Raw genomic sequence first — 27,973 nt, forward strand, 5'->3', positions numbered from 1 at the left:
TTCTCAAAAGGACCCGCGAAATACTTTTTCGAGTAGATTATAGTCTAAAGTTTATAAAACAGTTGGATTGGTTCAACTTGCGCACGTAGCTGTTGAACCGGCCTGCACCAGTCGAACTGTGTATTTAACAATCTTTCAAAGTTTGTTGTGAAAATTTTCAGATTAGCCTATTCACCCCCTCTAGGCTACTTTCAATTGGTATTAGAGCTTCGTACCTCATTTTACGCTTAACCGTGTGAGGAAACGATCATGTCTACTCAAAGGGACCATGTGGATCCTCTCCTCGAGGAAATCCCTATCACATCTTCCAGTGAGGATATCCTCGACCTCGCCATGAAGATTGCCGAGAAGATGTTCCTCAAAATGAAAGAGGAAGATGCTAAGAAAAGGGCTGAAGAAGAAGAATCAAGAAGAAAGGCCGAAGAAGATAAAGGTAAGGGAAAATTTGAATACAATGATGACTTGGTAGAACTTTTGGTGTCAAAGGTGATGAGCAAGGTAAGTATCACCACCGAAGGATCATCCACCAAAAGTAAAGGTAATGAGTTCAATAAAGTTCAATTTGATTATTCTAGAAATTTTATTCCCAACTTCTCTTCTGCCCCACTTGGAAAGTTACCAACTCTTAGTGAGTTGAACTATGGCGAGTGGGCCAATAAGATGAAGTCGCATCTAATCAGTGTACATCCTAGTCTTTGGGAGATTATCAATATAGTTATGCATAAGCCCGCCCAAGGAGAAGAGATAACTCCGGAAATGATGCAAGAAGTTCACCGCAATGCTCAAGCGGTGAGCATAATAAAAGGAAGTCTTTGTCCGGAAGAATACCGAAAAGTCCAAGGAAGAGAAGATGCTCGTGACATTTGGAATATTCTTAAAATGTCACATGAAGGAGACCCAAAGCTAAGAGACATAGAATTGAAGCTTTGGAGAGTGAGCTTGCTAGATATGATTGGACTAAGGGTGAGTCACTCCAATCACTCTTTGATCGATTAATGGTGTTGGTAAACAAAATAAGAGTGCTTGGAAGTGAAGATTGGAGTGACTCCAAGGTCACTAGACTATTCATGAGAGCATACAAAGAAAAAGACAAGAGTCTAGCAAGGATGATAAGAGACTGTGACGACAATGAGGAAATGACACCTCATCAATTATTTGCAAAGATTCAACAACATGAATCTGAAGAAGCCCCAATCAAGACAAGAGACTCTCATGCCTTGATCTCAAATAAACAAGACAACCCAAGAAGAACAAAGACCACAAGGCAAAGAAAGTGGTCGAGACATCAAGTGATGAAGATAGCTCAAGTGATGAAGACACAGCTATGTTCATCAAAACCTTCAAGAAGTTTGTAAGGAAACATGATAAGTTTCAAAGGAAAGGAAAGAAGAGGGCATGCTATGAATGTGGCCAAACCGGTCATTTCATAGCAGATTGTCCTAACAAAAAGGAACAAGAAGCAAAGAAGGAATACAAAAAGGACAAGTTCAAAAAGGGAGGCAAGAACAAGGGATATTTCAAGAAGAAGAAATATGGTCAAGCCCATATTGGTGAAGAATGGAACTCCGATGAAGAGAGTTGTAGCTTCGAAGAAGAAGAAGTGATGGCAAATGTTGCCATCCAATCTACTTCAAGCTCGGAACTCTTCACCAACCTCCATGACGACTCCTACACTCCAACTTGCCTTATGGCAAAAGGAGACAAGGTACATTTATTTAATGATGAATTTATTAATGATGATGAAGAACAACTTGCAATGAAAAATAAGATGATTAAAGAATTTGGTTTAAATGGATACAATGTAATTACTAAACTAATGGAGAAGCTAGATAAAAGAAAAGCAACTCTTGATGCTCAAGAAGACTTGCTCATCCTTGAAAAGGAGAGAAACCTAGAGCTTCAAGAATTGCTACTCAATAAAGATGAAATGCTAGAAGCCTTGACTAAGGAAGTATCTTTAGTCAAGATAACTATAGAGGATAAAGAAAAAGAAATGACAAATATGAAAACCTCTATAGCTAATCTTGCAAATGAAAAGGATGCACTTGAATCAAGCATGTTAAGCTTGACTGTCCAAAATCAAGAACTTCAAGTGCAACTTGAAAATTGCAAGAACATCAATGTTTCATCTTTATTGATTGAATCTAAGTCCAGCTCCTCAAATAATACCATTTGCAAACATTGTGTCAAATACCATGCTTCTTGTTGTTTGACTAACCATGCAAGGAAGAAAAGCTCACAGGTTAAGGTCAAAGAAATTTTGAAGAGATGCTCTAGCAATGATGGGTTAAAGAAAGTTGAACCCAAGTACAAGTCCTTGAAGCCCAACAATGGAAAAAGGGGGCTTGGGTTTAACTCATTTAAGGAAAACCCTAGCATAGTGCATAAGGGCTGGAGATCCCCCAAGTTCATAGAGAGAACCACCCTATATGATGCCTTGGGGAGGATTCACTCCTCAAATGACAAGTCAACTCAAGTAAAGGTAAACTTGAGTTCCACAAAGAATAAGGTGAAGGAAGCGGGATCCACAAGTGGAGAAAATTTTAATGCTCCCATTTCTCACTCTTATCTTTGTGATTATATGTTGACTTGGGATTCAGGGAAATTGGTTGTTAAATATGTGGGTGCCTAAACTAAAATAAAAGTCATGAAAAGAAGTGTGTGGGTACCCAAGGCTATAACTAACACTGCAGGACCCAATTCAATTTGGGTACCTAAAAGCATAACCTAAATTTGTTTTGCAGGTCTACTCCTTCGGTGGGTCAAGCTGGGTGCTTGACAGTGGATGTACAAATCACATGACCGGGGAGAAAGACATGTTTCACTCCTTGCAACTAACCCAAGAAACACAAGAAATTGTGTTTGGGGATAGTGGCAAGAGTGAAGTGATTGGTGTTGGTAACATTCCTATCTCTGACCACCAATCACTTTCAAATGTTTTGTTAGTTGATTCATTAAGCTATAACTTGATGTCCGTTTCACAACTTTGTGGAATGGGATATAATTGCCTATTTACTGATGTTGATGTGAAGATTCTTAGAAGGGAGGATTCCTCGGTTGCTTTTACAGGTCGCTTGAAGGGCAAACTCTATCTTGTTGATTTCACAACTAGTAGAGTTACGCCTGAGACTTGTTTAGTGGCAAAATCCGACAAGGGTTGGCTTTGGCATCGCCGGCTAGCTCATGTTGGCATGAGGAACTTGGCCAAACTTCAAAAGGATAATCACATTATTGGACTAACAAATGTCATGTTTGAGAAAAACAAGGTATGCAGCGCATGTCAAGCGGGGAAGCAACATGGCGTTCCACATCAATCAAAGAACGTGGTCACAACCAAGAGGCCTTTGGAGCTTCTTCACATGGACCTCTTCGGACCTGTGGCTTACATCAGTATTGGTGGTAGTAAGTATGGCTTAGTTATTGTTGATGATTTTTCTCGCTTCACCTGGGTTTTCTTTTTGAGTGACAAAGGTGAAACCCAAGAGACCTTGAAGAAATTCATGAGAAGAGCTCAAAATGAGTTTGAGCTTAAAATCAAGAAAGTGAGAAGTGACAATGGGACAGAATTCAAGAACACAGGTGTCGAAGAATTCTTAGGCGAAGAAGGAATCAAACATGAGTTCTCGTTTCCCTACACTCCACAACAAAATGGTGTTGTGGAAAGGAAGAACCGAACACTAATTGAAGCTGCTAGAACCATGTTGGATGAGTACAAGACCCCTGACAATTTTTGGGCAGAGGCGGTCAACACCGTCTGTCATGCAATCAACCGCCTTTATCTTCACAAGATCTACAAGAAGACTGCCTACGAGCTTCTCACTGGTAACAAACCTAAAGTTGATTACTTTAGAGTATTTGGTTGTAAATGCTTTATTCTTAACAAGAAAGTCAAGAGCTCAAAGTTTGCTCCTAGAGTGGACGAGGGCTTCTTGCTTGGTTATGCATCAAATGCACATGGATATCGTGTTTTCAACAATACCACCGGTCTTGTTGAAATAGCGATAGACGTGACATTTGATGAATCTAATGGCTCGCAAGGGCATGTTTCTAAAGATATTGCAGGAAATGAAATCCCACCAAATGAAGCCATCAAGAAGCTTGCAATAGGTGAGGTGAAGCCACAAGAAAAGGACGATGATGAAGGGAGAAATTGGATGACAAATAGGGTTGTTGATGGGAGTGCTAGAGTGGTTGGTGAAAATCCTTCCATCCAAGCAAACCCATCAACCTCAAGTCATCCAATTCTTGAAGAAGAGCTTCTACCACAATATATGCCAACCATTATGGAAAATGAGCAAGAAGAAGCTGCTAGTGAGGAAGAAGAAGCCATTGAACAAGATGATCAAATTCAAAGACATTCTCTGGTGCCTCACCCTCGAGTGCACCAGGGCATTCAGAGATCATCATGTGGACAACATCCTGGGTAGCATCAGGAGAGGGGTAACAACTCGATCTCGTTTAGCAAATTTTTTTGAATTTTACTCGTTTGTCTCATCTCTTGAACCCCTTAAGGTAGAGGAAGCACTAAGTGATCCAGACTGGATCATTGCTATGCAAGAAGAGCTTAACAACTTCACAAGAAATGAAGTCTGGTCCTTAGTAGCAAGACCCAAGCAAAACGTCATTGGAACTAAATGGGTCTTCCGCAACAAACAAGATGAAAATGGCTTGGTTACAAGGAACAAGGCATGGCCGGTTGCTCAGGGTTTCACTCAAGTAGAAGGACTTGATTTTGGTGAAACCTATGCACCAGTAGCAAGGTTAGAGTCCATAAGAATATTAATTGCCTATGCTACTAACCATAATTTTAAATTGTATCAAATGGATGTCAAAAGTGCTTTCCTAAATGGACCACTGCAAGAGTTGGTCTATGTGGAGCAACCACCGGGCTTTGAAGATCCTAAGAAGCCAAACCATGTCTACCTTCTTCACAAAGCGCTCTATGGGCTTAAACAAGCTCCTAGAGCATGGTATGAATGTCTTAAAGATTTCTTGCTTAAAAATGGTTTTGAAATAGGAAAAGTAGACTCTACTTTATTCACTCGCAAAGTTGACAATCAATTATTTGTTTGTCAAATATATGTCGACGGCATTATATTTGGCAGTACTGATGAAACTTTCTGTGAGGAATTTAGTAGGGTTATGACAAATAGGTTTGAGATGTCCATGATGGGTGAGCTCAAGTACTTCCTGGGTTTTCAAGTTAAACAACTCAAGGAAGGAACCTTCCTGTGCCAAACCAAGTACAGACAAGACATGCTCAAGAAGTTTGGCATGGAAAAGGCAAAGCACGCCAAGACACCAATAGCTTTAAGTGGTCATCTCGACTTAAATGAAAAAGGTAAAACTGTAGATCAAAAGCTTTATAGATCAATAATAGGATCTCTACTGTATTTATGTGCATCTAGGCCAGATATCATGCTTAGTGTGTGCATGTGTGCCCGTTTTCAAGCTAACCCAAAAGAGTGTCACCTAGTGGTCGTTAAGAGAATTTTGAGATATCTAGTTCACACCCAAAATCTAGGTCTCTGGTATCCTAAGGGCTCCTTTTTCGATTTATTTGGCTACTCTGATTCAGACTATGCCGGTTGCAAAGTAGATCAAAAAAGCACCTCGGGGACTTGCCAATTCCTTGGGCGGTCCCTGGTGTCTTGGAGCTCTAAGAAGCAAAACTGTGTTGCACTTTCCACTGCCGAGGCCAAATACATAGCTGCTGGTGCTTGTTGTTCTCAGTTGCTATGGATGAAGCAAACCTTGAGAGATTTTGGCTGTGATTTTAAAAGAATCCCACTACTATGTGACAATGAGAGCGCCATTAAACTAGCCAACAATCCCGTGCAACACTCTAGAACCAAACACATAGACATAAGACACCATTTTCTGAGGGACCACGAAGCAAAAGGAGATATCGAATTATGTCATGTAAACACAGAAAATCAACTAGCCGATATCTTCACAAAACCCCTCGATGAGACTAGATTTTGCTTTCTTAGGAGTGAATTAAATATCTTGGATTCTCGCAACTTAACTTGAAAACGGACACAAAGATTGCTTGATTCACTATTCTTTGGTTGATAGGTTTAAAGCTTAGTGATGATCATTCAAAACTTGGTGAAAATGTTAAAGTTCAAATGAGTTTTAGTGTTAAAAACTTTTTAAATCTTTCACTCGAAGCTCAACTGGCTTGGACAGCTGAACTTTCTAGTTCAGCTGGAGGATGCCAGCTGAACTTCGGAGCTGAACTTCAGCTCAGCTAATTTTAACCAGGAATAACCAGGACCTTCCTGGCCGAAACCGGTTGAACCGGTATTGGGGACCGGTTGAACCGGTCTGGTTCTGACCGGTCAGCCTGACCGGTTTTTCTGTCTGCGCAGCCCCTTTTGCAGACCGTGTCAGCGCCTTTTCACACGACTTTTTCAGGCTGCGCAGCAGCTTTTGCAGTCGTCAGGTCACTTCTGTGCAACGCTTTTTTAACTTTTGCTTTTGGAATCTGCAGCTTTATTTAATGTCCTATCAGGTCACTTCATTGCAACGCCTTTTCCACCTTTTACTTTTTACAGAATCTGCTTTTTACTTTTCGGACTTGTCAGCTGTAAATTTTTCAGATGCGTCAGAACTTTTTTTGCCTTTATCCTCTTGACCGATTCTGGTCCTCAGACCACGCTGCTCAATAGCGGTTGAACCGGTCCTCGGGGGCAGTTGAACCTTTCCCTGGTGACCAGCTCAGCTGCCTATTTATTTGCCCCCCTTCTCTTCCCTCACTCACAACCATTCAAGACTTATTCTCTCAGCCTTGTTTGAGCCTCCTCACTCACTCACCTCAACCGGTCCATCTTTCCAAAGCCTCTCCAAACATGGTGCGTCGCCGCAACCCATCCGTGATTGAGTTCAGCAGCGACTCGGATGAGATTCAGGAGGAATCTCCGGTTCCATCTCCTCCGCCTCGTCGTTCCCTCTCTAAGAGAGGACGCGGCTCTGGTAGGATGGAAGGAGAGGGTTCCTCTATGCCCTCGCAGCCAGCTCGCGGGAGGCGCCAAAAGGTTGGCGCCACTCGTCCTCGTCGCAACACTTCCTTCTCTGGATATGCTCCTTGCCAGGAGGAGGATGGGGCATTCGACGACTTCGTTGATCTTCCGGTGTTTGATGCACTCTACATCACCGGCCTGCACATGCATCCGGCGAATGTTACCCGCGGACCAAATGAACCTCCCGTCGACTTCTCTCTGAAGGGAGTGGACACCCTTCAGCGCCTGAGGTTCACTAACCCTTCTCTCACTCCTCGTCATCCTGGTGTCCAGGACCCTCGGTTCTGAAATCTTTTCCAGGCTGATTTCTACAATCCAGACATTTTGTCCAAGAAACACCGAGTCGTTAGGCATCGGTTTATTGACTGGGAAGGATGTGAGAACATGGGAGATGCTGACATGATGTCAGCTCTCCGCAACTTGGAGAGAAAGGGGTTAAAAAATATTATGACCATGGTGTTGGGGCGAAGGTGAAGACGCCACCCTTCGCTCGATGCCTTCGCCAACCTCGCTGCACCAACGGAGGCTAGACGACTGGCAGATTTACCCTTCGTCCCACGCGTCGCCGGACGAAGACCTGTGACGAGGTCGTCGCATCCTGCGGCCTCGTCCAACATGGAGGCCCACGTATGATCCGGCCCATTGTAACAGGCCCTGCGTGGCCGCTACGCATTACAGGCCTAATTTGTAAAGGTCTCCCTGTAATTACAGTCTGTAACCCTACTTTGTGGGAATATTCCGGGGATAACCTAGGTGCCTGAGGGCACATGCGTCCTTAACACTGGGCGCTAGGCACTCAGATACCTATAAATACCCCCGCACAGTGCCCTTGAGAGGCTGGATTAACAGAGCTATTGCCGTCTCGAGCAAAAACCCGGTTTACGTTGTTTCACTCCCCCGTTGGATCAACTTGCCCAGGAGAGCAAGTTCCAACATTTGGCGCCCACCGTTCGTGCTACGAAAAAACCACCCACGATGGCACCCAAGAAAGCTAGCTCGAAGGCTGACGAGGCTGCGAAGGCAGCACTGCTGGCCGAGAAAAAGGGCAAGGCCCTCGCCCTCATCGACACCACCCACCAAGAGGCCACCGAAGACGACGGTCTCAGCAAGAGGCAGCTCAACGAACAACCCACTCCCGAAGGCAGTCTCCGCACCTGCAGCTCTGGAGGACAACAACAACTTCCCCCAGGCTTCGCTCCACCGGAGGGCGCGGACGTCATCGAGGACGGCGAAGTCATCGGCGTCTCAGCGGAAGAGTAGCTACAGCTGCGCGCCTTGCGCATCAAGAACCGCAATCTCCAGAAGCAAAAAGAGATACTCGAGGCCAAGCGCCAACGTGTGTCTGCACAAGCCAAGGTGCGGCAGATGATACGCGACGAAGAGCAGAAGGCTCAGGAGCTCGAACAAGAGATCGCGCTAATGCAGCGCGAAGGCCACCTCGGTCTGCAACACGGCCCACCCCTGCAACAGCGCGCACAAGTCAAAGACCTATACTTCCCCCAGCGTGGCCACGCCATCCCACACGCCGTGGCATTCCAAGGTGTCAACTACATCGATGAGCGAAGTCCCCTGGCGCCACACCTGCAAGTGACACCTTGGCCCGCCAACTTCCGGGCAGGGACCTATCCCAAGTACAACGGCAGCACTGACCCAGCACAGTACATCATGAGTTATCAGGTCGTCGTTGCATCTTCCGGAGGGGACGACGCCACAATGGCCAAGTCATTCATCATCGCCCTCGAAGGCCCAGCCCTCACCTGGTACACCAGGTTGCCCCCGTTGTCCATCGACTCCTGGAGAAGCCTCCGGGACAAATTCCTGCTCAACTTCCAACGGTACCGCCCAGACACCGATGCCTTGGCTGAACTTTCACTCTGCAAGCAGCTGGAAAAAGAGACTCTGCGGGAGTACTACCGCAAGTTTCTGACCCTCAAGTCACAACTGCCTTCGGTCGATGACCAAATCGCCATCCACTACGCCATCAGTGGCCTTCGGGCCGGCGTCCTTTACAGCCACTGCATCAGGGATCCGCCCAAGAACCTCCAGGAGTTGTATCAGCTATTTGAAAAATATGCCAGATCCGAAGAGCTCCACCAGCGCAAAGTCGAGTCTCAGAGGAAACCCAAAGACACTCCACAGTCCAGCCGCACGTCGATGAGGCCTTCGCAGCCAGACTCCGGTCGGGACGATCGCAATCAGCAGCAAGTGCACAACATCGCCAACCAGCACCCCGCTGGCGAGGCCCCTCGCCGCCAGGAATATCCCCCCCCCAGGGCCGCGGGAATGGGACTCGTGGTCGAGGCCGGGGACGTGCGCAGCAGCCGCGCCGATTTTACTGCCTGTTCCACGGCGAAGACTGCGCCCACCAAACCAGAGACTGCCCAGAAACGAAGGCCACCAGAGACAGGATGGCACGGGCGCAACCAGCCGACAACCCTAGAGTTGTCGCACACACATATCAGCAACCCCCTCCGCCATACATCCACGGCCCCGCTCCGCATCCACAGCACCACGCATACCAACACCACCAGGAAGTACAAATCGTACCTCCCCCACCCCCACACCAGCAACAACAAAACATCCACCACCCTCATGCCCCAAAGCAAGAGGACTTCGCCGATCAGCCGTATCGCGGAGTCATTCATATGATCACTGGAGGGTCCAGCGCCGACTTCGACACGAAACGGGAGAAGCGTGACCACTACCGCAGCATCAACCACGTCGCCATCACCGGTCTGGTCATACAGACGAAGTGGTCCCATGTGCCGCTAACCTTCGACGCCCGAGACGTCGATCTGCGCAGCGCCCCCCACATCGACGCCATGGTTATCAACTGTAGCGTGGCAGGCTTGGACCTGCACAAAGTCCTAGTCGACAATGGCAGCCAAGCAGACATCATTTTCCTCCATGCCTTCGACCGCATGGGCATCAGCCACAGCCTGCTCAAGCCTTCGGACAACCCACTGTATGGCTTCGGCGGCAAGGGCACATTTCCCGTTGGCAAAATAGAGTTGCCTCTCTCCTTCGGTGTAGCACCCAATGCCCGAAGTGAGCAAGTGACTTTCGACATCGTCGACATGGTGTACCCGTACAACGCCATAATGGGTCGGGGCTCCATCAACAAGTTCGAGGCAGCCATTCATGGACTCTACCTGTGCATGAAGATCCCAGGTCCGCAAGGCGCCATCACAGTCTACGACAACCAGCAGACTGCGCGCAACATAGAAAGAGACTTCGTTCCTGGGCAAAGGAATGTACACTGCCTCACGGCCCAGCGCGAGGTCCCCGAATCGGCCAGCCCAACCGCCAAAGAACATGACAATGCACAGCTGCAGAGCAACGACGGAACCAAAACTGTCCCCCTTGACAAGGCGACACCCAAGCAAACAGTCACCATCAGCGAAGACCTCACTTCACATGACGAGGAGAAACTCCTCTGCTGTTTGTCCAAGAACAAAGACGTCTTCGCCTGGTCCGCCCTCGACCTGGTCGGGGTCAGTCGCTCCATCATCGAGCACAGCTTGGGAATCGACCCTTCGGTGAGACCGAAAAAACAGCGGCTCCGCAAAATGTCTGATGAGAAGACAGAAGCCGCCAAGGCCGAGGTACATCGCCTGCTGGAGGCCAAATTTATCGAGCCAGTGGCCTACCCCACATGGCTCGCCAACGTTGTGATGGTGCAGAAAAAGAGCGGCAAATGGCGGATGTGCATCGATTTCACCAGTCTCAACAAGGCCTGCCCAAAGGACAACTTCCCGTTGCCTCGGATCGACAAAATAGTCGATAGCGCGGCTGGGTGCGAAGTCATGTCACTCCTCGACTGCTTCTCCGGCTACCATCAAATATACATGAAGGAGGAGGACAAGGCCAGCACCAGCTTCATAACACCCTTCGACACGTATTGCTTCATCAGAATGCCAGGGGGACTCAAGAACGCCGGGTCCACTTTCTCCCGGCTTACCAAAATGGTGCTCGAGGGGCAAGTCGGCAGAAATATATTCACTTATGTGGACGACATCGTCGTCGCCAGCAGAAGCAAGGAGGACCATCTTGCCGACTCGCCGAAACGTTGGCGAACATGCGGGACGCACGACTTCGCCTAAACCCCGAAAAGTGCGTCTTCGGCGTTCGCCAGGGGAAAATATTGGGCTACCTGGTGTCACACCGCGGAATCGAGGCCAACCCAACCAAAATTCAGGCCATCATCAACATGACGCCCCCGCAGTCAGCCAGAGACGTCCAACGCCTGACAGGCAGATTGGCCGCCCTCAACAGATTCATCTCCAAATCCGCAGAGCGAAGTCTCCCCTTCCTCAAAACTCTCCGCGGCGCAAAAGACTTCGCTTGGGGACCAGAGCAGACGGCGGCCTTCGCCTCATTGAAACAGTACCTGTCGGAATTGGCGGTTCTTACAAGCCCCGACTCTTCGCTACCCCCGTTGCTCTATGTTGTGGCTTCGCCACATGCGGTCAGCGCGGCACTGGTTCAAGAGCAGACAGTAGAGGGCATAATCAGGCAATGTCCAGTTTATTACGTCTCCGAAGTGCTCACACCATCAAAATGTAATATGACGGAACTGGAAAAGATTGCCTATGCAGTTGTCATGGCTTCGCGCAAATTGTGCCACTATTTTGAAGCATTCAAGGTCCGGGTCACCTCAGATAGAGGACTCGGCGAATTGTTCAGAAACCCGGAGGCATCGGTCCGGATTGCCAAATGGGCGGCCGAACTCTCCGGCTACCACATCACATTCAAGCCCAGGACAGCCATCAAGTCACAAGTTCTGGCAGACTTCGTCGTCGACTGGACTGGGCCAATAACACAGCCGGACCCGTTCGCAGAGAAGGTTTGGACAATCCATTGCGACGGCGCATGGTGCCACGCGGGGGCAGGCGCTGCTGCAGTCATTACCTCACCCACCGGGGTCAAGCACAGATACGCGGCATGCCTCAGCTTTGCTCTGGAATCTGACAGATGCACTAACAACATAGCAGAATACGAAGCTGTCATCCTCGGCCTCCGCAAGCTAAGGGCCCATGGTGTCACTACCTGCATTATCAGAACAGACTCTAAGGTAGTCGCCGGCCAAGTCGAGAAAGACTACGCAGCGAAGGACCCTGCACTTATGCAATACCTCGCGGCTATCCGTAGTCTCGAGAGACAATTCAAAGGTTTCACCCTGCAGCATGTGGACCGGGCCAAGAATGAGGAGGCCGACGCATTGGCCAAGGCTGCCGCCAGAGGTGAGTCCCTACCCTCTGACGTGTTCTACCATGTTATCGGCACGCCAGCCGTCCGCAGCCCCGAAGGGCTCCAAATAACCAATGACAGCGAGGGCCACCGCATAGTCAACCTTATTATGACCGAAGACTGGCGGGCACCAATAACCCTGTTTCTACAGGGGTACTACCATCCAACCGACATCAGCGAGGCCAAGTGCCTCAAACATCGAAGCCGGGACTTCGCACTAATTGAAGGCTAGCTTTACAAGAAGGGGGTCAGTCAACCCATGCTTAAATGTGTCACCGAGACCGAAGGCGTCCAAATCCTGCGCGAAGTCCACAGCGGGACTTGCGGCTCTCACGCAGGGCCAAGGGCCCTAGCCGCAAAGGTGATCCGTCAAGGTTTCTACTGGCCCGCAATGATCTGTGCCACAAATCGGGTCACAAGGTCCTGCGAAGCCTGCCAGAAGTTTTCTCCTCGATCAGGAAGCCCTTTGCAATTCACGAAATTAATCGCCCACACATGGCCTCTTTAGCGTTGGGGCCTGGACATTGTTGGGCCCCTGCCCACGGCTCAGGGGAACCTCAAGTTCACCTTCGTCGCTGTCGAGTATTTTACCAAATGGATCGAGGCGAGGGCTGTATCCATAATAACATCAAAGACTGCACAGAAATTCTTCTGGCAAAACATCGTTTGCCGCTTCGGAGTCCCGTCCGAACTCACAGTCGACAACGGCAAACAATTTGACAGCCAAGACTTCAAGGATTTCTGCTTCTCCATTGGCACCAAGCTTGCCTTCGCCTCAGTATACCACCTGCAGTCCAACGGAGTTGTGGAACGCGCAAATGGCAAAATTTTCACAGCTGTCAAGAAGATGCTCCTCGACGATAAAAAGGGCAAGTGGGCCGATTTGTTACCTGAAGCGGTCTGGGCATTAAACACGACTGAGTGCATGGCGACTGGGTTCACCCCTTTCCGCCTTCTATATGGATCGGAGGCCATGACCCCGCAAGAAATAAAACATGGGTCCCCACGGACAGTCCCGTCAGCTGTCCCCGACGTGGACGAGCCCACTTCAAAGGACCTGATCGATGGAGACCGGGTCTTCGCACTACAGGCTCTAAACAAATAGCATGCCCAAACAAAAGCATGGCGTGACCACGCAGTCATCCCGAGGGAATTCAGCGAAGGAGACCTCGTACTCGTCCGGACCGCTCGGACAGAGTCCAGGGGCAAAATGGAGCCCAAGTGGGAGGGCCCTTTCATCGTCAAGACGAAGGCATCCCCCAGCGCATACAGGCTCGCAACGCCATCCGACGAAGAATTGGAGCATTCCTGGAACATTGATAATCTCCACAAATTTTTTGTTTGACTCCTCGGGGCCCGCTCGCCCTTGTAATTCGCACAACAATTTTATCCTGGCCCGCACTCTTTTCCTCCCGGGGGGTGAGGTTTTTAACGAGACGGAGCCATGTAATATACAAGCGAAAAATCCCCCGCAAAAATCTACGTCGAAAAAAGACCGCGTCGACGGTCTTTGACATTCGACCAATACAAAGTCACCGCGAGGGGCAGCGCTAGCTACCCTCGCGTGCGACACTCCGCGCAAAAGTCGCCTAAGGGTGCAGCCGGACTAGCACAACAAGTGCACAAAATCGAAGTCTTCTTCAAAAAGACTATCCGTGCAAAAGTCGCCTAAGGGTGCAGCCGGACTAGCACAACAAGTGCGCAAAATCAAAGTCTTCTTCAAAAAGACTATCCGTGCAAAAGTCGCCTAAGGGTGCAGCCGGACTAGCACAACAAGTGCGCAAAATCGAAGTCTTCTTCAAAAAGACTATCCACGCAAAAGTCGCCTAAGGGTGCAGCCGGACTAGCTCAACAAGCGCACCAAAACGCAAAGCGTTACATCCGTGCAAAAGTCTACACCAAGAAACTGTCCGCGCACAGACCAACTACAAGGCACAGCCGGACCAACATATGAAATGTGATAGACCAAGCGCACAATGCCCCCATGGACATAGCCGGATGCGCGAAGGCGTACAACCTCATTATACAAACCATATGTACACACGTACAGCGAGGGCATCAAACCTTACATTGGTTCGACCTTCGGAATGATTCCCATCTCCCTATAGTTGAATAGCATTATCCTAAGCTCCTCACCCTCAAAAAGACTTCGCAACTCCCCCTCACCTACACTCGCTCCAACCGGCGAGGATAGCAATTCCCGCTTGCCAGCCCTGCCCACACGAAGTCGACCGCCATCCACCTCACTCACCCTACGCTTCGCCACCGCCCTTCGCCGCCTGCGCCCAGCACTCGGACCAGGCACAACTTCAGCATTTGTAACACGCGGAGAGGCCTCCGCCGCAGCCACATCCAAAGCCACAAAGTAATCCAAGTCCTCATCCGAAGACTCTTCCGTCCACTCAGCCGAACTCCCAAAGTCACTAAAATCAGAAAACTTAGAAGCAGACTCATCCGATTCATCCCCAGCATCCACGGTCGAAGCCGCCACAAAATTAGCAGTAGCGGTTGCGTGCGCAGGCCTAAAATGTTGAACCTGCGCTGTAACCAAGGTTCAGCAACATAGACAAAATTCTCTAACTACCCCACACCCACTAAGCCACCTGCGAAGACCCAGCCGCCGCCGCGGGATCCTCCGCTGCCGGCTCCGTCGCCGTCTTCGGGGGATCCTCAGCCCCCGGCACAGCGGTTGGCGACGAGCCACCACCGGACACAGTAGCTGCAGGGGCAGCGAGGGAGCCTTCGCCGGTTTCCGGGGGCGGCGCCGGGTCGACCTCGGCCTCGGCCGCCACCGGGTTCGCCTCCGCTTCGGGCAGCACGCTGTTCAAAGGTTCGAAGTCCTCGACATTCTCGGCACGCGCCGCCTACAACACAACACACCGATTCAGCAAGCCCACGTATAACTCACATTCAACAACACTAAACAAAAGACAAACATTACCTGATCCCTCGCCCGGTCGGACCGCTCCCTAACCACCTCCCGACCGTGGGGGCCCCACATCCGGTCAAAGAGGGCTCCCGCGGAGTCCTTCACCAGAGGGTCCTCGACCTTGTAAATCTCGCGCTCAAAATCTTCATCAGATCGGTCGAAGACCTCATAGTGACTGCACCCTTCGCGGGACAGCGCGTTCATCGCCCCTTCGCAGGTGACGAGGGAGGCAAAGGACATAAATCCCTCCACAATGGTCGGGAGCGCCAACAATTCCTCTTGCAACCACTCGAGGCAGCGAAGGCCTGACTCTCGGTCGGGAACTTCGAAGTCAGCGGTACGCGCGCCCAGCTCACGGTATGAGTCCATGAGCTGTTTGCGCGTCCGCTCAACTTCCGAGCGCGTAGAAGCCTCGACCCTCTCCATGCGGGCCTGCAGAGCGTTGAACCGCGCCTCCCATTCCTCGGTGCGCTGGCTAGCGAGACTACCCTCCACCCGCGCCAAATTGGCCTCCGCCTGCGCCGACTGCGCCTTGGCGAGGGCCTGATTAGCCTCCCTCCTCTCCTCCACCAGCTGGCGCCGGAGGTCAGTCCTCTCGCCCTCCAGGGCGACCACCTTCTCCACCAGCTTGCGGCACTTGCTATCAGCGGCCAACTTTTCCCGGACGGCGTCAGCATGCTGCGCCCGAAGTCTCTCGACTTCGGCAGACACAACTGTCGTAAGGGCCCCCGACGCCACGCGGTCAGTGAAGTCGGACGCCTAAAAGACACACATAAGACCACAATCCCCATGAATGTGGTAAACACCAAAGTCTAGCTCAACTTACCTGACTCAGCCGCTGCGACACTTCCCTCAGCCCGCGGGACACAGTGCCTGCTTCGTCCTTGACGGCAGTGAGCGCCGAAATCTCACCGCCAGCGCTAAGAGCGCTACCCTTCACCCCAGGCACCGCGGTAGACACCGTGGTCGCCACCGCAGGCGGAACAACAACAAGTTGCCCCTTGCCCGATCCTGCAACGTATCAACAGTCAAAAAAACTCGGGCCAGCGACTTACCAACGAGATAATCATCCACACTAATATTGGTGCCGAAATCGGCAACGCGTTTCCCTGGCGAAGGCAATTCTCGGGCCTTCGCGGCTCCGGCCGAGGCAGACTTGGTTCCGCCGGCGCCGGCCGCCTTCGCGACCTCCGGCACCTTGCTGGACCCAGGGGCGGCCGACTTCGTCGCGAGCGTCGGCTGGCTACCGCCGGGGGCGGCAGCCTTCGCAGTCCCCCGCGCCCTCTTCGGCCTAGCCTCGGGCAGCCTGATGACCGCCCGGCGCTTCTGCGCAGCTTCCTGTCGATCCTTGTCCATCACTGCCGACACAACAGCAGCAATATTCCGTCCATAAGGAAACACTCTCAAGTCACGAACCATGTGAGATGTAAAAAAGTCTTCGCCGGCCGCGCGGGGGATAGGAACGTTCTTAGGCCATCAACCCCCGGTAACCTCCAGCATTCGCGCCGAAGACTCCCGGAGCTCAGGCGAAGACATCCTTCCCCCGGGGTCCGCGCATGTCCTCATCAACTCCATAGCAAAACTATCGGAGACCCCCAGTTCCCCCATCGCAGTACCTAGCTTCCTCTTCTTAGTAGATGGGGCGGCCGCCGGCGTGGGGTCGTTTTCAGTCTCGGCCGCCGGTTTTTTCCCGCGGCGGTCGACAACATCTTGCCCAGGATAACCGCCATACGGCAAACAGTTCAACTCGAAGACCCTATTTAGGCGGTCGTTGGATCCGCGTATATCCCAACTCCGCTGGGCCTTCGTCTTTGGCACGTAGCGACCAACAATCCGCACCGCCCCATCCTCCGCCTCACGCACGAATGCGGCGGGATCTCGACCATGCAAATCTAGTGCGAAGGCAGGACTCTGCACCAGCATCCCGCCGCGGGAAGGCATCTGGCGAGGGCATACTTCGCCCAGCGCCCAGCCAAACGCCAAGGGCCATACCCCATACCCGACAAACTCTTCAACCAGATCGCGTCCGCTGCTCATGCGGGCCGCGCAACGAAGGGCCTCTTTGTAACACCCCTGGTGTTACTGTAACTAAAACTTGATCATAGCATCATAAGCATTGGCATTGCATATGTTTTATACACCTAGAGTGCATTCACTAGGTAAAAATTTCAAACAAGTTGTATTGTTCTAGTGTTTTTCAAATAGGACCCTGGATAGGGAACTTAACCCTAAATAGGGATTAAAGGGGTAAAACCTAACCCAAGTTGAGAAAACCTAAAAGCTTTAGGGAAATAGTTATAAAATATCCCCAAAAACAAAGTTGAATCACATTTATACCCCTGGGATACCAGAAGCCCTAATTGGAACCCTGGAAAACCCCGAAACCAAACCCTAGGGGCTTATGTGCAAAATTAGTCCACTGTTGGACTAAAGTGCAAAAACCAGGTTAAATAAGTATCCTAAGTCATTTGGTTCACAAATGTGTGGACTTGTAAGCCAAATATTTGATTTTGGACTTATTTGCAAAAGAGTCACATTTGAACTCTTTTGACTAAGTCTAATTTCATTGTATTGTGCTCATCTTTGTGACCTTGTAACTTCTAAACAAAGGAGATTTTGCCCTAGGTCACCACACCAAATTTGAAGATCTATCAAAGGAGAACAACTTTGCTTAAGGTTGCAAGCTCACTTGTTGAGAAAAATCCAGAGATATTTAAGCCTGAAGTCAGGCTGTCAGACTGGTTTGGTCTGAATTTTCACACTAACAGTGAATTACCACCAACTTCAAACCCAATTTCAGACATGATTCAGTGACTTTTTGTGACAACACCATGTAGCAAAGTTGTAGCTGGTTTATAGCACTCCACTATTGATGCAGAGGTTTGGGCTTGGTACAATAGGAAATCCGGAGAAAATAGGACCTAAAGTTGCACTGTCAGGTTCATCTGAATAAAACTGGCCATGGTACAGTACTTGGAGGGGGGGATAAAGATCAGCCCCTCGCCGGCGATAAGGACGCCACCGCGGCGTGGGATGGGTCGCCGGCGTGTGCGGTAAAGGATTCCTGGCGACGTGGCCAAAAGTTACTGAGGTGGCGCAACCCGGTTAAACGGCGGCCACCGGACTTGTGTCGTGGCTCTACCGTGCGGGTGAGCTCGCCAGCACGATTACCGCCGGTGAAGCTCATCCGATTCCGGCCGGTAGACTATAAATTGAGGGCGAGCGTTGCTTCTTCACTGCATCCCACATCTCAGCAACTAAGCGCCCGACTCAAGATCACCAGAAAACCCACGCAGTCCCCATAATCCCTCGCTCCCTTGTTCTTAACTCCGTCGCGAAGAACATCTCCGTGGCCAGCTTTCCTCAAGTAAGTACTTACCCAATTGTTTCATGTTCTTGCTTGCTATTAGCCCCCTATTGCTCCCAGTACCAACCAATCGAACTTAAGTCGAAACCTTTCACCGGAACGTGCGGTTGCTCTGAAGAACACCGCCGTGACCCCCTCACCGTCGACCCACTCCTCGGGCCTTGTTCTGCCCAAACCAAAATGTGTCCGTAGACCCTGGTGAACCCGTGAAGCTTTACCCAGCCCCAATTTGGCCATCCTCATCGCTGTTTGATCAGAACACGTTCATCCCCTTGCCCATCCGCTCGGACACCATGAACCGATTGATCCAGTGCCCCTTTGGTGAAATTAATGGAGGGGAAATGCTCGGGCTTGGTCCAATTTGATGTCCGCCGCTCGGGAACCCTAGCCGTTGCCCCAATCGACCGGCGTAGGTGCTCACCGGAGCTCGGCTGGGCGTGAACGTCGTCGGGGACTTCACCGTGCAAGGGAATAGAAGGTGGAGGTCCTATTTGTAATCGGTCAGCGACACACAGGAACAGTGAAGAAGCTCATTTTCAGTTAGTCAGAAACCCGGGGTCTCTTCTGCAAAGATGCCAGAGGGCGCGGGCGCGCGCACGCTTGGCCCAGTCCTGTTCAGCCTTTTCCTTTTTCTTTTTCAATAAAGCTTTAGAAATATGTAGAAAAATGCTAAAATTGTGAAACTAATTTTCCTAGGCTTGTTATTTTCCCTAGAATTTAGTAAAAATAGTTTTGTGATTTTTAGTGGAAATAAGAAATTTTAAGGTCTTTAAAGTGGTTAAAAGTATTAGTTATGAATTTTTAGAAAATAGATGGTAAGTCCAAAAATGCCCAAACTTTTTATGGGAACTTAAAACAATATTTAGAAGCCTTGGGTAGAGTTTGAATTGATTTGGACCATGTTTGATAACTAGAACCCAAAACCACCCCCTGCCCTATGAACTCCTTTACCGACTCCGGAAACCCTAAGTTCTCGGAGTTCCGTGAAGGAAAGTTGTATTCAAGACATAGATAATAAATTTATATTATCTTTGCATCCTCATGAGCATCCCATGGCATCCATTCTTATACCTATGTATGGTTATGATTAGAACGTGAAGAAGAAATAGAAGTCACCGAAGACAGGACACCACCTCCTTCGGATTCGCAAGCAGGCAACTGCGTCTACTTCGATATTTGTGGATCCAAACCCGAATCACCTGTAAACGAAGGCAAGCCTCGGTGCATTTGCCACTTCCCTTGATATTTTTAAAATCTTTCTCACTTGCTTGATGCATTAGGTGATAGGAGTTGATTGCTAAAACAATTCCTGCATTACCTTCCTTGAATTTGATTACCTTCCTTGATCACCCGTTTTACAAAAGATTTTGATGCTTAGCCTTGCTTTAGAAAACAAAATGTTTTGTTTTTACAAAATATGATGTGGCAAAAGTGGGTGGGATGTTTTCGAAAATAAAACTTGATGATGGATCTATCAAAGGCCTTGATAGGTTCAACATCGGAAAAGATGTACCTCTGCCAGGTACCAAACTTTGGGTTTGAAATAATTAAGTTGAGACCGGGCGGGTGACTTGCACGAGAAAGGAGTCTCGGTGTAGTGTCTCCGTCTGAGTCGATTAAGGACCTTGTCGATGTAGGCTTGATGATCGAGGACCCTTTAACTGGTCACATGCCTCGTCATGGGTAAGCCTTGCCTCGGGCGGACTAAGGCCAGAATAAGATAACACGAAATGGGCGTGGAGCGGTGGCGAGAGTAGCGTGTACCCTCCGTGGCAAGAGGCTGGACGGTGGTGTATCTGTGCTCTCGGTTTGCGTGAACCTGATCTGGTCTTAAGAACCCCGGTGGCGGGTTGACATATGCAAGGGTTAAGTGCTACATATGTCGTGTGATTGGAGATCCTCAGCTGAGTATAATCGATTCGGATCGCCGTACCTTCGCGGTTATGAAGACTTAGTCACTGACCTACACGTAGCATTCCACTAAAGATGATGGGCTTTTGTTAAGAAATTGGCTAGTGCAGGACCAGTGATTGAACTAGGGTAGAAAGAACTCTAGTTGCAGGTAATTGTACTTAACTTGACAAATAAAATTGGATTTTTAAGGATCCACTTTAGTAAGCATTTCTGCAAAACAGAGTCTTTGATTATTGAAAAGCCTTACCTTGACTCCCATATAACCAGCATACCCTTGAGAGTCTTTTCTTTAGTCGGGTAAGTCTTGCTGAGTAATTCCATACTCAGGGTTTATCCCTTCGTTGTTTTTAGGTGAGGAAGTAGCAGATTTTTGCTGCTTCTGTGCCAAGGTGGTTCCCCATGATGAAAAACAAGATTGAAGTGCGGGAGGACTTGGTCCTCCACATAGGTTCTTTTGCTTAAAGCTTATCGGGAGGAGTCTGTGCCTCCCTTGGTTTGTATAATATTACTACTCAGCACTCACCTTTTTAGTTCTGGTCTGTAATAAAATAACTTAAGCTTGCTTTTAAAATAAATGTAATTTATGTAATTGCTTCCGCATTTCTTTATCTCCGATGTTCTGTAATGTCTGCAAGACGGGTGAATCGTTCCTGGTAAGGTAAGGAAAGATACCGAACTTGTCAAGTGACTTAGGAACATCTACAGGGTGTCTGATGTCTGTTAGACAAGGACAACTGTAGGTGGGCCTAATTACTTGGGAGGTTCCGTCACAGCTGGTATCGGAGCGTAGCCTTTCTTTGCAGATATTATGAGGCATCTTCAAAAGGATTTTTAAAAGTCTTACCTAAAAACTCTTTTCTCTTCTTACCTAAGTATTCTGAAGAGTCTATCTTAAAGACCAGATAGGAAGAGTGCAATGTATAGAAGGTTGAATCGACTAAGGTTGATTCTGTACTTATACATGCATCATGCTAAGAATTATGTTAATAACATTTCCCCCTTAAAAAGATGCCGCCACGCACAAGGCTAACGACACGTAAGTCAACGGGACCAATTGGAGTGCCTCGGCATCAACTGGCCCCCCGACATGAAAGCAGCAGCAGTGGAAGTAATGACCCCATCGGAGATCTTGAAGCCCGAGTGAGTCGACTTCAAGCGGCGCTTCAACACAGGACCGATGCTTGGGTCGCAGACGGAGATAGAATCAATGAACTAAGAAGGGACATCCGTCACCTGCAGGATCAGCTTGCTGATCGAGACTTAGCACTTGACTGGGCAGTACAGTCTCGTTTGCTAGCATGCGCTAAGGAAGCAAGGGCTCAGGCCCGAATTAAAGAACTTAGCTCAACTGTCGACAACCTGCAGGTCTACTGCAATACGTTGCACGAGGAAGTCCATGTACTATACTCACAATTACACCCTAGTGTGCCTGCACACCCTGCTGAGGCGGAAGCCGGACCCTCTCACGTTGCGGGACGCGCGCTGGGTGGGGAGTTAGACCTTTTTGAGCCCCCTCCTTCTTTGAGGTTGGTTGACGTCTGGACTCCCACACCTGACGATGAGGCCGCCAAGAGTAATGGAAAGCAGGACTAATGGTGTAATAGAAGTAGATTAGTGTATTGTAGGGTGTACTGTTGTATAATAGGTTGAACTTTTGTATAATGGGTAATGTATCCTGTTATGTAATATCGAGTTTGTATCATTACTTTTTATAGTAATGTAAAATGGAAGGTTTCTCTGGCATATTATGTTTACTTCAAATGTTCTTTGCCACAGATGCCGACCAGGACTCGAGGACAGGACGCAACAGGAACTTCTGGGGGAAGGGATGTTACCCCAAACCCACCTCTGGTTCCTCCCACGTTAGCCGAGGCGATTGTCGCCTTGGTGAATGCCACCGCAGACAATACCCGCTTCCTTAGGGAAATGGCGGGTCAACAACAATTCCAGCAGCAGGCAGGAAGGGGTTATCAGCAAGGCCCCCGTGAAACCACTTATTTGGACTTCTCTGAAACCCGTCCACCCCTATTCGTCAAAGCTAAAGATCCACTAGAAGCTGATGAGTGGATACGGGTTATTGAACAAAAGTTTGGTCTTCTCCGCTGCTCAGAAACGCAGAAGCCGTTATTCGCAGCACAACAACTACGTGGTCCTGCCAGTACCTGGTGGGGAAATTTTGTGGCTATTCAACCTGTCAACCATCAAATCACCTGGGCAGAGTTTAAAGCAGCCTTCCGTGAGCACTACATACCCGAAGGAGTGCTGCATATGAAACAAGAGGAATTTATGAAGTTAAAACAAGGAGGAGATACCGTCAATCAGTATCTCAACAAGTTTAATCACCTGTCGCAGTATGCCATCGACCAGGTGAATACTGATTTAAAGAAGAAGAACTGTTTTATGCGGGGTTTAAATGATCGGCTACAGAGAAAGATGGCCACATGCATAGATCTCACGTATGGAAAGGCTGTCAGCACAGCCTTATCTGTTGAAGCAAAATACGCAAGTTCTGGGAAGAATAAGGGATTCAGTGGTGAGAGGCCTAATCAGGGCCAGGCGAAGAGGCAACGGTTTGTGATTCGACCTTCAAGCCAAAATCGCACTTTTTCTCGTCCACCCTCATTCCCTTTCAAACAGCCAATCACTATTCGCCCCAACAATACCCCCACTACCCCAAATCAGCCGGGTGCCCCAGGCACTCGATTCCCTGCCTTGCCTAGTTCTTCAACTGGGTGTTTTAATTGCGGCAAGTCGGGACATTTCATCAAAGACTGCCCATATCCTAAGCAAAATCAATCAAATGCTCCGCAAGGATCTGGGAGATCAGCTCAGCCCAAAGGAAATGTTGTGGGGAAAAATACAAAGAAGACGGGGCGTGTATATTACACCCAAGTGGCCACTACACCGGAAGGAGAGCCGGTGATGATGGGTACGTTTCCCGTGGCCAGTCACCCTGCAATTATTCTTTTTGATTCTGGTGCTTCGCATACCTTCATTAGCAAGAAATTTGTGGAGCAACATCAAATTGCATGCCATGAATCAAAAGAGGGATTTAAAATTCATTCACCTGGGGGACACATTTTTACTAGAGAAGTGGCCTATGAAGTGCCAGTAACAATGGCCGGACGGAACTTTCCTGCTAACATGATTGTTCTGAAAGGCCAGGATATAGATGTAATTTTGGGTATGAATTGGTTAACCCAACACAAGGCAATTCTCAACACTGAACTCAGAACCGTCAGGTTGAGCTATAACCAAGAAGAGATTCTTTTGTCTCTCCCCGTAACCAATCCAACCAAAGCTTCCGGTAGAGTATATGAAGCCATTGTACCGGAGATCAAGAACATTCCGGTAGTATGTGAGTTTTCAGATGTATTTCCGGAAGATTTGCCTGGACTGCCCCCTGAAAGAGATGTAGAATTCGTAATTGAGCTAAAGCCCGGTACGGCTCCCATCTCCCGAAGATCGTACCGTATGCCCCCTAATGAGTTGGCGGAATTGAAGATTCAATTACAAGATCTACTGAATAAGGGATTCATCCGGCCAAGCTCGTCCTCATGGGGTTGCCCCGCCATTTTTGTTAAGAAGAAGGATCAAACCTTGCGAATGTGCGTGGATTATCAACCCCTGAATGAGGTCACTATCAAGAATAAGTACCCTCTTCCAAGGATCGACATCTTATTTGATCAACTGACTCGGGCGAGGGTATTTTCCAAAATTGATCTCAGGTCCGGCTATCACCAAATCTGTATTCGGCCCGAGGATATACCGAAGACCGCGTTTACTACGCGGTATGGATTGTTTGAATACCTGGTAATGTCTTTCGGGCTCACAAATGCTCCTGCCCACTTCACCTATTTGATGAACTCGGTGTTCATGCCCGAGTTGGACAAGTTCGTGGTAGTCTTCATCGACGATATCTTGATATATTCTAAAAATGAAGAGGACCATGCTCAGCATCTACGGATTGTATTGACGCGCCTGAGGGAACATCAGTTGTATGCCAAGTTCAGCAAGTGCGCGTTCTGGCTGGAGGAAATTCAATTTTTGGGGCACGTGTTATCAGCTAAAGGGATTGCGGTAGATCCTAGCAAGGTCAAAGATATTCTGGAGTGGAAACCCCCAACCACTGTTCACCAAGTCCGGAGTTTTCTTGGACTAGCTGGATATTATCGCAGATTCATACCAGATTTTTCTAAGCTTGTGAAGCCAATCACAAGTTTATTGAAGATATTAAGTTCAATTGGTCTTCTAAGTGTAATGAAGCCTTTGAGCAATTGAATACATTATTAACCACTGCTCCGGTATTGGCTCAACCGGACATCACCAAGCCTTTTGATGTATATTGTGATGCATCTGGCAGTGGACTCGGCTGTGTATTAATGCAAGAGGGCCGAGTAATTGCGTATGCTTCAAGGCAGTTGCGCCGACATGAGGAGCATTACCCAACTCATGATCTGGAGCTAGCTGCTGTGGTTCATGCCCTAAAAATTTGGCGTCACTATCTGCTGGGAAATATCTGTCATATATATACATATCATAAAAGTTTGAAGTACATCTTTACCCAGTCAGAGTTAAATATGAGGCAAAGACGATGGCTTGAGCTCATTAAAGACTATGAACTGGAGATCCATTATCACCCAGGCAAGGCCAATGTGGTGGCAGATGCACTGAGTCGTAAGACTTCCTGCCACTGTCTGATGGCGAAGACCTCCGAGAACACTTTGTGTCAAGAGATGGAGAAGCTAAACCTGGGGATAATCCAACAAGGGACTCTGAATCAGCTAAAGCTTGAGTCAATCATTTTGCAAAGGATAATTGATGCTCAAAAAGATAATCTGGGTATGAAGCACATACGAGAGAAGATAAAGGCTGGAGTAGCCAAATGTTTCAAGGAAGACGATCAAGGTGTGATATGGTTTAAAAACCGCATAGTAGTGCCAAAGAACGAAGAACTCCGCCAGCAAATTCTTGATGAAGCACATCTTAGTCGTTATTCTATTCATCCCGGAAGCACTAAGATGTACCAAGACTTAAAGCAACATTACTGGTGGACAAAGATGAAGATCGAAATTGCACGCTATGTGGCTAAGTGTGACACTTGCAGACGTGTCAAGGCCATACACATGAAAACTGCTGGTCCATTACAATCTTTGCCGATCCCAACATGGAAATGGGAAGACATAAGTATGGACTTTATTGTGGGACTGCCCAGGACGGCCAAAGGGTATGACTCTATCTGGGTGATTGTTGATCGACTTACAAAGGTTGCTCATTTTCTGCCGGTCAAGACATATTACCCGGTACTTACCTATGCGGAATTATATATTGCTCGTATTCTCAGTTTGCATGGTGTTCCGAAGACTATAGTGTCGGATCGTGGACCACAATTTGTATCCAAATTCTGGGAAGAACTTCATAAATCCCTGGGTACTAAGTTACTCCACAGTTCGGCCTATCATCCTCAAACCAGTGGACAGACTGAGAGAGTGAACCAAATACTTGAAGATATGCTGCGGGCATGTGTTCTGGACTTCTCACAGAAATGGGATGAATGTTTGCCCTTAGCGGAGTTTTCATATAATAATAGCTATCAAGAAAGTATCAAGATGGCACCCTTTGAAGCTTTATATGGACGTCGATGTCGTACTCCGCTAAATTGGTCTGAACCTGGTGAAAGGTACTTCTTTAGGCCTGATATGGTGAAAGAGGCCGAGGATAAGGTTCAGAAAATTATTTATAATATGAAGAAGGCACAAGCTCGTCAGAAGAGTTATGCAGACACACGGCGAATGCCCTTATATTTCCTGGAAGGAGACTATGTTTACCTGAAAGTCTCACCAATGAAAGGAGTATCGCGTTTTGGGGTTAAAGGGAAGCTTGCACCCAGGTACATTGGTCCATTCCTGGTACTTGAGCAATGTGGACCAGTGGCATACCGACTCCAACTACCCGAAACCTTGTCTGCTGTGCATAATGTGTTCCATGTGTCACAATTGAAGAAGTGTCTTCGGGTTCCCGATCGAACCATTGAAGTAACGGATGTTGTCCTTGAACCAGACTTGACATACTCTGAGCACCCTATTCGAGTCTTGGATCAAAAGGACAGGATTACCCGGAGAAAAACTCTCAAGTTTTATAAGATACAATGGAACCAACATTCTGAAGATGAAGCTACTTGGGAAACTCAAGACTTCTTGAATAAGAATTTCCCAGGCTTTTTAGCCTCATGTAATTTGTAAAGTGTATATAGTTATTGCAATAAAGGAATGAACCCCCACATCACCCCTGCCTTGTACCAGAATTAAGGAAATAAAAGTATTCCGCGTTTCCTTTTCCATTACTCACCCTAGGACTTTTAATCTCGGGACGAGATTCTTTTATGGGGGGAAGAATGTAACACCCCTGGTGTTACTGTAACTAAAACTTGAGCATAGCATCATAAGCATTGGCATTGCATATGTTTGATACACCTAGAGTGCATTCACTAGGTAAAAAATTTCAAACAAGTTGTATTGTTCTAGTGTTTTTCAAATAGGACCCTGGATAGGGAACTTAACCCTAAATAGGGATTAAAGGGGTAAAACCTAACCCAAGTTGAGAAAACCTAAAAGCTTTAGGGAAATAGTTATAAAATATCCCCAAAAACAAAGTTGAATCACATTTATACCCCTGGGATACCAGAAGCCCTAATTGGAACCCTGGAAAACCTTGAAACCAAACCCTAGGGGCTTATGTGCAAAATTAGTCCACTGTTGGACTAAAGTGCAAAAACCAGGTTAAATAAGTATCCTAAGTCATTTGGTTCACAAATGTGTGGACTTGTAAGCCAAATATTTGATTTTGGACTTATTTGCAAAAGAGTCACATTTGAACTCTTTTGACTAAGTCTAATTTCAGTGTATTGTGCTCATCTTTGTGACCTTGTAACTTCTAAACAAAGGAGATTTTGCCCTAGGTCACCACACCAAATTTGAAGATCTATCAAAGGAGAACAACTTTGCTTAAGGTTGCAAGCTCACTTGTTGAGAAAAATCCAGAGATATTTAAGCCTGAAGTCAGGCTGTCAGACTGGTTTGGTCTGAATTTTCAGACTAACAGTGAATTACCACCAACTTCAAACCCAATTTCAGACATGATTCAGTGACTTTTTGTGACAAAACCATGTAGCAAAGTTGTAGCTGGTTTATAGCACTCCACTATTGCTGCAGAGGTTTGGGCTTGGTACAATAGGAAATCCGGAGAAAATAGGACCTAAAGTTGCACTGTCAGGTTCATCTGAATAAAACTGGCCATGGTACAGTACTTGGGGGGGGGATAAAGATCAGCCCCTCGCCGGCGATAAGGACGCCACCGCGGCGTGGGATGGGTCGCCGGCGTGTGCGGTAAAGGATTCCTGGCGACGTGGCCAAAAGTTACTGAGGTGGCGCAACCCGGTTAAACGGCGGCCACCGGACTTGTGTCGTGGCTCTGCCGTGCGGGTGAGCT

This window comes from Zea mays, chromosome 8, assembly GCF_902167145.1.
Source record: "Zea mays cultivar B73 chromosome 8, Zm-B73-REFERENCE-NAM-5.0, whole genome shotgun sequence".
In the NCBI taxonomy this organism is placed as follows: domain Eukaryota; kingdom Viridiplantae; phylum Streptophyta; class Magnoliopsida; order Poales; family Poaceae; genus Zea; species Zea mays.